Raw genomic sequence first — 12,401 nt, 5'->3', positions numbered from 1 at the left:
ATAAAGGAAATTTACGGTTTCTTTACAATTACGTTGCAAATTGTACACATACAATTTAAATTCATTCCTTTCTTAAATTTCTCCATGATACAACGCGCATAGATGATAGATAAGTAATTTGTCAGTTAAAGTTAACCAATATGGCAGTCAAGGGTTAGTTCGTTAGTTTATGTTTGGAAATTGAAATAATACATGTAAATATAAAACACAACTGTGATTTCAATTCTTTTTACATTATACATGGTTTAGTATTCACACATTTAAACAATAGACCACATACATCATACGGTACCTGTTACGAAGCCAACTAGCATATTTTGCAAAGTTTTAATCGACCCTGTGAATAAAGACTACCTGTGAACAAAGACCACAACGACCAAATCCCTCGAGTGGTCGTTATTGGCAGGTTGGACTGTACTTACATTTGTTTCACTGTTAAAGCAACCTGGATCTGAAATAAATGAAATCAATTGGGGTTTTGAATTTTATTCATGTCAATTATAACAAGTTTTCAACAAGTTCAAGTTACTCTTCACCAACACAGTGAGGACACATGAAGATATCACCTCTCCTTACAACCCGGAGTTTAGTACAATAAATGAGATGAACCCAGTGTCCACACGCAGAACACTGCACCCATTTCACAAAGACCAGTGAAGCACTCTGCCGTACAGCACTGGGTGTGAATAAGCTGCATACACAGCACACCTCTGTTTCATCCTCATCCCCTGATGATTCATCTACTGGTATAGCAGGGACAGGTGACACTGCCTTAACTGTTCCAGATGGTCCAGGTTGTACGGTCAACTTCTGGGTCTTTGTCTTTTTATTTCTTCCCTTTTCATGATCCTGAATTTTTTTAATTATTGCATCCTCAGTAATTGGCTTTCCACTGACCACTGAACTTAGGTATTTCCTCTTTTTTGTATTTTGTTTCTTGGATATGATGTTTGCTTCTTTGTTGCAGAAAAATTGGGAGACTTCCGTTTCTGAGGGTTGGATAATTGATTGAAGAGAACTGGTTTCTTGTTGAAGGGCCTCTGATGGCTTGAACACTGAGGAATCTATAGCATTTGGATCATAAGGGTAGATGCCGGTTCTGCGAAAGGATGCCTGCAAATTATTTGGTGACAGTGCTTGTGAATATGCCTTGCTTCCAAGTGCACACACATTGAAGCGTGTTATACTTTGCCCACAGTTGTCGCGCATAAACTTGTGACACACAGAGCTGTAGATCCTTTCGAATGGCCCAAAACAACCAACATCTAGAGGCTGCAAAACATGGCTCGTGTGTGCTGGCAGAACAAACAGGATTATGTTCTGTGACTTGGCCCAATCAATCAACCCCAAATTAATGTGAGACTTATGGCCATCATAGAGAATCAGAACAGGATTGTCCAGACAACGTTCAGGTAAGTATTTTAGCAGGTGTTGCTCAAGGTACCTTTTGAACACAGCACTATTACACCACCCGGACTCAGTGACTGTACCATCAACTCCATGACCACCACCATCTAATAATTCTGACTTCATCCGTAACCCTGAAAATACAAAGAATGGTGGAACACTGTTACCCATGGCATTTCCGCAACCAATGACTGTGATGAGGGTTCTTGAACCAGATGTGACTGCTTGTGGCTAAGATTCGCAGCTTGCAACCACTGAAGGGGGGTTATGGGAAGTGGACAAACCTATCTCATCAACATTGTATATCCGTTCTGGCTTATGCTTTAGATCATACTTGTCCATGATGTTGCCCAGTTCAGTATAATATACTGACACGGATTCCTTGTTGGTGGCTTTGGCACGTTGAATTTCAAGCCCACGAGGCTTCAACACTTTCAGCTCTGGCCATCGTTTCATAAACAGCCTGAACCACTTAAGTGTGAACGGATGCTCCTCTTCCCGTTTTCCATGAAATATCGCAAATTCACTGGCCATGTCAACAACTTCTGCCCGACTATAACCATATCCGAAGCTTGCCATTAATTTTAGATGGTCTGTCAAGTGTGCCTCTTCCTCCTGAGATAATGTAGGTGGTGGTCCAGAATGTGTTGCCTCCGGATTTACTCTGCCATTCAACCTGTGTCGCAGTGAGCCTTCTGGGATGCCATACTCTCTGGCAGTGGTTCTAATATGGGCCCCTGTCAGCAACACCTTTTCATAGGCTGTGTAAAATGGAAGTAGGTGAATAGCACCTGTACTTCTTTTGTGGGACCTACAAATAGTAATAAATGAAAATAAGTAATAAATCTGACATGCAATTACCAACATGAACACTTGCTAGTTACAATTATATTTAGCATAACAAAAAAAAAATATCCGGACTTCACATCGCATTTAACGCGTACACCTTTTCCAGAGTGAAAATTAGTCTATTTATACGATGTTCTGTCACATGACAGTCACGTGACTTATGAATGAAAATAGTGAGCTTTCGCAGACGATACGGATGCATTTTCCCACGGTCTTATTTGCAAAGAAAATTTGTAGTAAAGTGTTCAAAAGTTTTGAATTACGTAAAATACACAAAAATACATCAATTTTAAACCAATCAACCATAACTAACCTTTGAACCAGCTATTTTCCACATTACCATGAAAGCGGGTATATACGATTTTTTATATGTGTTTAATTGTAATATATTGATAAAATATGTTACAATAACACTAAATAGGCAAGAAAAATTATACATTAAAGCCGAATTTCATAAAATGCAGCAAAGACAATTTAGCGCCCCGAGCCGATAGTGACGTACATATTTTCCTACAATAACCGAAGCATTCGTCTTTGTATTATAAACCGTTAAACTATGAGGGGTGTTCCAGAAGTTCGTGGATTTTCGCTATAACTTATTAGTTTGCTGGTTAAAGTCAATGAAATTTACATATTATACAAACCAATTATCACGGACTTTATATATAAGCTAAAATGCATAAATTCGATAAAGCGCGTTTGAAACGCGTTGCCATAGAGACCTCAGTAACGACATGCGGCGCACGCGTGTATTTTATTATAAGTATGAGCGTTACGCGAATTTAAATTTGGTTTAAATGCCGTTGATAAACAGAATTTACGGCAAATTTTACGTTACAGCGCCTAAGTCCTCCTTACAGCCCGGATTTGGCCCCTATGGACTTCCGCGTCTTCCCGGAAGTTAAATCACAGTTGCGCGGTATTCGCTTTGCAAGTAAACAGGAACTTACAGTTGCAGCAAAGCGAATCGTGTTGTCTTTTGACGCTGACTGGTATAGAGACACTTTTGACAAGTGGATTTCCCGACACATAAAGTGCATTCGCGTTGGAGGTGATAATGTGGAAAGATTTGACAGTTCTTAACTTCATAACGTCATTGACGTTGAACAGAAACGTTACACGTGCGTCGGTGTGCGCATTGTGCACATGTTTAAATCTCTGATATATATTTATTGTTTTATGTATTTCCATGATATTTGGAGAGTAGATTTGGAAAGGACGAAATATTCTTAACATGCTATTTGTTTGTCCATTTATGTTACCAAATGAAAGTTATAGCGAAAATCCACGAACTTCTGGAACACCCCTCGTAAGTTTAGATGCACATCGTACATGTATGGTATACATGCTGGCGAATTCGGCTGTACAGCCGTTTTCAATTTCAGAATTAAATATCTGGCTTATTTCGCATTTTTCGACACATGTTCTTCTTAACTTTCATTTTAATTTATATTGAAATATATATATAATAAGTTGTTTACACAGTTTATATAAATTCATAAATATTTGACAAAATCGTATATACCCGCTTGAACAACTCTAGCAAAATCGTCGTAGCGTAAAGTCTGATAGTGTATGACGTCAACGGATGTGGCTTATGTATCAAACAGAGGCAAAACAAAAATGGCGTCGAAATAGGGCAGCGTCATTTCGGGTCACTCGACGATATGAATTAATAGTTAATCGACGATTGGTCCCTCTCCTTATACCATCCCGTCGGCCAATTATCATCTCGTTCATTGATAGAAGCTGTTATCAAAGCAATGACTTATAATGGAAACCAAAACTGCGACTTTGTACATGTACTTAAACTTTTTAGAATTATATTTGCATAAAAATAGAATATTCGAATATGAATTTTGGATTCGAATATTCGGCCGATATTCGAATATTCGGATATCCGGTCCCATCCCTAATATAGAGCATTTAATGACAAACTTCAAAACATTCCAAAATCTGTGAAAAGACCCCTTTAAAGGCCGGTGTTGTTTACATTTTTCCAAGTAAAGATATATTTCGCAATCTCCTGTTCAGCATTACTGAAATTGCCATTCATTGGTTAGTGAAACGATACGCGTTTAACCAATTAATTTCGGTGCGTAAAAACCGACTTAGGAGTAGAACAGTATACGTTCACATAATTTCTGTATTGAAGTTAAACTTGATATTCACCGAGCATTACACAACTGAACATTATATTTTCATTATTGTGAACTAATAGTACTTGGGCATGTTGTAATAAAACAAAGTGATTTGTAACGAAGTGATGTTATGGAATAATGAGTTAAAGGAAATAGCAAGAAGAGTTTTATAATTAATAGCAGATATTTGCGTAGTAAGTGTTTTTGTTGGTTATTTTAAATTTTTTGTAGTTGTTTTTTGTTACTATGCATACAACACCTAAGAAACAAAATAACACTAACGTACGACCACGTGGACAGCATCCGTTCACTGTTAATACAAGGTGCGTTTTTTGTGTAGCAATTATGTGATTATTTAAGTGGTACGTCGAATTTTGTGTAAACTTGACAATATTACATCTATATTTGTTTGGAACGTACACTCTTTTTCGGTTAAGTGTTTGTGTTTGATGAACAGAACTTCTCCCCAGTCAAGACCACGTATGTAGTACCACGTAAGCCGTAAAAGTGAAGTAAAACAATTAATGATATGACTCTGGTAATTAGGATCGGACGCTTTGAAGATCCTATGGATAAAACCTACATGGGTATAGTTTTCCGCAAAACGCCGAATAAAGAGGAGGGTTTAATGTGTAACAATCTTTTAATTTATGCAAACATCAATTTAAAGAAGTAAGGTGCATCTCGAAAATATTGACCAACATTTATATCTTATGAAAAAGGCGTTCTGCATTAAAGTTGCTATAATGACTTTTGTTGGAGATACCTTAACCCTTTACGTGCGGGAACCGAATTTTGAAGGCCTTTGCAAACAGTTTGGATCCAGATGAGACGCCACAGAACGTGGCCTCTCATCAGGATCCAAACTGTTTGCTTTTCTGATAATATTCTTTGAAAAAAATCGAAGAAAATGCTAATTTTAGAAATTAAGCAGACGACATTTTAGCAGACGACAATTTCCCAGCATGCAAAGGGTTAAATATTTGTTCATATCGTAGTACTAGTCACTCGTCTTAAGATCATGGTATTTAAATACACGTTTGGGTCCACTCCTATATGAAACTCAGAAAATACCCGTAATTATTCCGTCCGAATTGCCAAATAGTAATTTACCCTTTGACAACTGAAACATTCCTGCATGTATCAGTTGTGAACTAGTAAGATACATTCCTGTGTGTTTAGTTGCTAAGTTTCGATAATAATAACATGGATAAATTGCATACTATTGGACAAAACAATTAAAATTTGGTACTTTTTTTTGTACTTCATGTTAAGGATAAAATATGTCATCAATATAAGAATAAAATTCACAATATTATTACAGTCTATTGATTTAAATGAATAAATTCCGAAACTTACATTTAAGAAAGATAGTTTAACGTTTAGTTGCTGTTGTTCAAGAAAAGATACTAATTGATTCCAAATAGGCTGGATGTGTTTGCACTCCCAAAAAAGATGTTCTATAGTTTCGATGTTTTCACCGCAGAAGTCACACAGATTTGAGTTAGATAATTTGCATTTAAAGAGATATTTATTTGTAGCTATAATTCTATGGATGTATTTATATTGAAAATTTCTCAGTGTGCTTTCAATAGTTGCTTTATATGGCATGGTAAATATGTGTTTCCAATTAAGTTCATGTTCTCCGAAAAGGACTTGCCATTTATTTTGGGTTTTGGAGTTTTCTGTAGGGTTTTTAATTTGTAGTGTGTAAAATATTTTATTTGGTTTGTTTTTTCGTCCAAGTATGTTTTCTACGAATGTTGTTTGAGTACATGGTGTATTATTTGTATTGATTTCAGATTTAATATGTATGAGTATGCTTTTGATTAGTGTGTAGTACTTCAGAAAATTATTTGAAGGTATTCCGTATATGTAGCATATATCATCAAAAGAGTAGAAATCCTTAATTCTGTAGTCATATAATTGGTCGACATATTTAATGCTTCGTTCAAACCAATCTTTATAGAAAAACGTCTTATTGTTTAAAGTTATGTCTTTATTGTTCCATAAAATAATTTTACTGCTGGTTTGGGTTTCTAGGTTATGAGTGACATCACTCCATGCTAATAGAACATCAGACAGAAATATGTTTTCGTTTGCAATTTCATGTAAGATAGTATTGCTGATGTTGCATTCAAAGAGTAAGGAGTCACCATATTTTTTTAGGATTTTCTGGTAGAAGAATTTCCATTTACTTGTATTGGTATTATCTAGGTATCTTTTAACCCAGCTGCATTTGATTGCATTCAAGAATGAGTCAATGTTCGTCAATTGGATACCTCCATTTTCTACAGATTGAATTAACTGAGTTCGTTTTATTTTATCAGGCTTACCGTCCCATATGAAATTAAATATTGCTGATTTTATATCGTTAATAACATCATTTGGTGGATTTGGGAGAACTGTTAATACATAAATTAATTTAGGAAGTGCAAACGTTTTCAATACTGTGTTTTTTTCCGATTAGTGTAAGTTTACGGTGATGCCATGATTTTAAGCAGTTTTTAAAATTCTGTAATTTAGGTAGTATGTTTTTAAGAACTGTTTCCTTTTCATTATTTGTGAAAGTAATTCCTAACGTTGTGGCTTCATCGGATGTCCAATTAAATTTCATTTCTTTTTTATATAGGACATTACTTTGTTTTAATTTACCTACTCGTAGCACAGTACACTTACTTTTGTTTAGTTTAAGACCCGATGTCGTTCCGTAAAGGGTTAGTGACTCTATTAGGTTATGGAAAGAATCGTAATTGTCGTTTAAAAAATAAGTTGCATCGTCAGCAAATAGGGACTGTTTGATATCTTCATCAGGTTCTAGTGATATGCCTTTTATGTGTGTATTTGATTGGATGTGATGTGATAGATACTCGATGCAAATAATAAATAGCGATGATGAGAGTGGACATCCTTGTCGAACCCCTTGTTCGATGTTAAAACTGTTTGAGAAGAAGCCATTGTTAATGATTATACTGTTAATATCGGTATAGAATAGTTTGACCCATTGAATGAGACTTTCACCAAAGTTCATATTTTCTAAGCAAGAGAACATAAATGAATGATCAAGCGAATCGAATGCCTTTTTAAAGTCTGCAAAGAATATTAGACCAGGATTGTTTGAATTGTTGAAATAGTTTATGCATTCTTGGATAAGACGAACGTTTTCACCAATGTAACGTCCTTTTATGAAACCAGATTGAGATTTTGAAATGATTGATGGTAATATTTTTTTTATTCTGTTTGCTATACTTTTAGTTGCAATTTTATAATCATTGTTTAGTAAACTAATCGGGCGCTAGTTTGATAAGGATTCTAAGTTTTTTCCAGGTTTTGGAATAAGTGATATTATACCTTGTTTTTGTAGCGTAGTTAAGTTTTCGTTGTTAAATGAATAGTTAAGTGAATTAATTAGATGTGTTTTTATATCGTTCCAGAATATTTTATAAAATTCGATTGTGATGCCATCAGATCCTGGGCTTTTGTTATTTTGCATTTCTTTTAGGGCTAATCCACATTCATATTCATTAAGCAATCCGTCGCAAAGTTCTTTTTCCTCTTGGTTTAAAGCGTGATGTGTATTTTTAAAAAGGGTGTTATTTTCAACATTTTTTCGTTTATAGAGGGTTTCGAAAAATAAACGTTGTTCTTCTAGTATTTGAGTTATGTTTGTTATATCTTTGCCATTTACTACTAATTTGTGAACAGTTTTTTGTTCACTTCTACGTTTTTTAAATGTTTGCGAAGTATTTTGTATTTCTTTCATTGTGTTCAACATGCTGTGCACGCGCTCTTAGTATTATTCCATTGAGATGTGTATGATAGATTCCATCTAATATTTGTTTTTTTAATGTTATTTCGTTTTCAATGTCGGTGGTATCATTTGTGTCTGTTTGATGCAATTGTTTTTCAAGTGTTTCAATGGATTTGATGGTTTCAGTTTCAAGTTTGTGTGTTTCTTTTTGTTTAAATGATGTGTATCTAATTGTTGTGTTACGTATATTTCCTTTAATTACTTCCCATAAGGTGTTTGGGTTTGAATCTTTATTATTATGAACTGTATTTAATATTTCCTGTTTTATTTGTGTTTGATATTGTGTATCCAATAAGATGCTGTTGTTAATTTTATAGTTTCCTGGGCCTCTTTCAGGTTGTATTTTGTGCAGTTTAAGTTCAACTAGAGAGTGGTCAGTCATAAATCCTGGTTTTATGTTACATGTTGCAATAATGTTGCAAAGTGACTCTGATATTAAAAATAGTCTAATCTACAAAATATTGTTGGTTTTGTGTTTGAGTGCCAGGTGTATTTGCTTTCGTTGGGATTAACTGTGCGCCGTATGTCTATCATATTGTAGTTTTCAAGTATGTTATTTAAAATGTTTCTATTTTTAGGATGAGTATAAAGGTTTCCCTTTCTTTTATCTAATAATGGGTTAAGAACAGTATTGAAATCACCACCGACTATAATGTTTTTATCTTGATTATTAATTATAAAGGATTGTAATGTTTCGTAAAAAGTCGGATCATCTATGTTAGGGCCGTAAATGTTGATTAATGTTAATTGTGTTTCGTGTATTTTGATATCTATACTTGCTTGTCTGCCAATTATTATTTCATTAAAGTTATCGACTGTAATCCCTATATTATTTTTTATCAGAAAGGCAATGCCTTGTTTATTAGTATGTTGTCCACTAAGCTAGATGTCTCCGTCCCATTCATCTTTTAAGGTTTGTGCTAAAGTATGTGTTACGTGACTTTCCTGTAATAGGCATATACTATATTTTTTTTCGTCTAGCCATTTGAAAATTTTTATGCGTTTGTCTTTATTGTTTAGCCCTTTAACATTTAGAGTACATAATTTAATCATTTAAAAAAGTGGTGGGTGATATAAATGATAATTTGTGTGTGTTTGTCCAGTAAGTTTCTATTTTAAAACAATTTGATTCTACTATAAGACATAAGTTGTCTACATATGCAAACAAAAATAAAAAACAAAAATTATGGATACAAACAGATGAATATTCCATAGAAAAAGAAGAAATGAAAAACAAATAACAATAATGAGAAGAAAAAAAAAACAAGGGACAAAATTGTCACAAAACCAGGTTTTCATTGTGAAAAAAAGTCTGATAAAGGGAGAAAACTCAAACTGAACTTTTGAAATGAACAAACAAAATTAACCCCCTTTGTAAGTGTTTTTTTTTAAATCTATTTTTAGTCGTGGCGACCTTGACATTGGAGATATTGACGTGATTCTTTCGTGCGACACACCGTCCCATGATGGTGAACAAATGTGCCAAATAATTTTAAAATCTCACAATGAATGACATAGTTATGGCCAGGACAAGCTCATTTATGGCCATTTTTGACCTTTGAACTCAAAGTGTGACCTTGACCTTGGAGATATCGACGTAATTATTTCGCGCGACACACCGTCCAATGATGGTGAACAAATGTGCCAAATGATTTTAAAATCTGACAATGAACGACATAGTTATGGCCCGGACAAGCTTGTTCCGCCCGCCCGCCAGCCAGCCCGCCAGCCAACCAGCCCGCCAGCCCGCCCGCATTCGCCAATCTAATAACCAGTTTTTTCCTTCGGAAAACCTGGTTAAAAAAAAAGTCCCCAATAGAGACACAAAAAAGCGTACTTCCGTTCGCTGGAAGATACACAAACTGATTGACGAATAGTGATCTGAGAAGCAATAAGTACACATATAACACGTTAGATTGTATGGTAACTTATAATAATAATAATAATATAATAATAAGAACTTCTTGATCGTGTGTGGAGGGTGGTTCGGTGCGTGTGTGTGCGGGTGTGTGCGCGCGTGTTTCGTGCGCGTTTTATGCGCGTGTGTTGTGCATGCACGTGTAAATGAGTGTGCGCACGGGTGTGTGTGTGTGTGCGCGCGTGTGTGTGTGTGTGTGTGTGTGTGTGTGTGTGTGTGTGTGTGTGTGTGTGGTGTGTGTGTGTGTGTGTGTGTGTGTGTGTGTGTGTGTGTGTGTGTGTGTGTGTGTGTGTGTGTGTGTGTGTGTGTGTGTGTGTGTGTGTGTGTGTGTGTGTGTGTGTGTGTGTGTGTGTGTGTGTGTGTGTGTGTGTGTGTGTGTGTGTGTGTGTGTGTGTGTGTGTGTGTGTGTGTGTGCGCGTGTGTGTGTGAATGTGTGTGCTTGTTTGTGTACAGTTGTGGGTGCGTGAGCCAGTGTGCGTGTGTGTGCGCGAGCGCGCGTGTGTGTGTGTGTGCACGTATGCGTGTGTGTGCGTACTTGTGTGTTTGCGCGCCAGCGAGCGAGCGCACGCGTATGTGTGTGTGTTTGTGTGTGTGTGCTAGTTGTGTAAAAAAATCGTGGATGTGCGGGTGTGTGTGCGAGTGCGTGTGTATGCGTGCACGCATGCGTGTGTGCGCGCGAGAGCGCGCGCGTATGTGTATGTGTGCGTGTGTTGGTTGTGTAAAAAGAAAAAAAGACGCGTGTGTGTGGATGCGCATGTGTCTGCGGTTGAGTGCGCGCGTGTGTTTTGTGTGTTTGTATGCGTTTGTGCGCACTTGTGTGTACGCGAGCGAGCGCGCGCGTATGTGTATGTGTGCTAGTTGTGTAAAAGCACGCGGTTGTGCGGGTGTGTGCGCGAGTGCGTGTGTTTGTGTGTGTACGTATGCATGTGTGCGCGTGTGCGGATGCGCGTGTGTCTGCGGTTGAGTGCGCGCGTGTGTTTTGTGTGTTTGTATACGTGTGAGTGTATGTGTGTATACATGCATGTGTTTCAAACTTCTCGCTGTATTATTATTTTTCACTGTGAGTACCTGTATCTCGTAAGACACGTTATAATAATAAATAAGCTTATGTTACAATAACGACTATAGCAAGACTATTGCAATGACAAAAAAGTTATCCTGATACAAACATTTGTTGTGTTATTATTTGTTAAGAGGTTCATGATAGTTAAAAAGAATCTATGCAACTATTGTATTTATAATCATCTATTGAATATATCTGTATATCCTCATTTATTGTTAAACACAATTAATGCAATCAGTACACGTTTTAGTAATATGTTATCTAGGAGACGTTAAGCACATTTCAAAATAACACGAATGTGTCGAGATCAAGAGACATATACACGAGTACATTCTTATGTCCGTCGCATTGTCGATCTAACAATGTACGAAAACGAAAAACTAATTAGATCGAGTGACGGACATTCTTACGTTTTTGTTTGATAAGGAAAAGTTTTTAAGCATTTTGTACCTCTGGAATGTTACTCTTGCATTCTCGCTTTGACTGTATCTGGCCTACAGTTAATCTAGTTCCGAAAAAAAAATGAACTAGACTTACCACCAGATGTGTTTATACTATTGTAACAAATATTATGAGCGTCTTACTCTCTTTAATATTGTAAATTGTATTAACAAAAAAGATTACAAAAATATGTTGTCCTGTTTGGAAAGAGGTTAATTGACAACATCAGTGAAGTGGATTTGTAGAGTATATACAATATATCTCTACATATGTAAATACAGATATAGATAAATATCCTTAAATCACAGTTCATGAGAGGCATAAAAAAGCGCACTTCAGTATAATGGAAATACACAAAATACTTCAAATAGTGATTGAGAAAACAAACCGTATATATATAACACCGTTGATTGTATGGTAACTTATAATAATAATAATAATATGACAAAACAAATTGTGTGGGGGATGATTCGGAGCGTGTGTGTTTGTGTTTGTGCGTGCGGGTGTGTGTGCGTGTGTTCCGCGCGTGTGTAATGCGCGTGTGTTGTGCTTGTTCGTGTCAAGGAGTGTGCGCGCGGATTCAAGTATGTGTGTGTATGCGCGTGTGTGTGAATGTGTGTCTGTGTGCGTGTGTTCGTGCGCGCGTGTGTGTATGTGTGCTTGTTTGTGTATGGTTTGTGTTTGTGCGAGCGCGCGTTCGTACGTGTGCGCGAGCTCGCGTGCGGGATTGTGCGTGCTCGTATGCGTGTGTGCACGTGTGTGTGTGTGCGT

This window comes from Dreissena polymorpha, chromosome 1, assembly GCF_020536995.1.
Source record: "Dreissena polymorpha isolate Duluth1 chromosome 1, UMN_Dpol_1.0, whole genome shotgun sequence".
NCBI lineage: Eukaryota > Metazoa > Mollusca > Bivalvia > Myida > Dreissenidae > Dreissena > Dreissena polymorpha.
Note: the sequence above shows the minus strand (reverse complement) of the source record.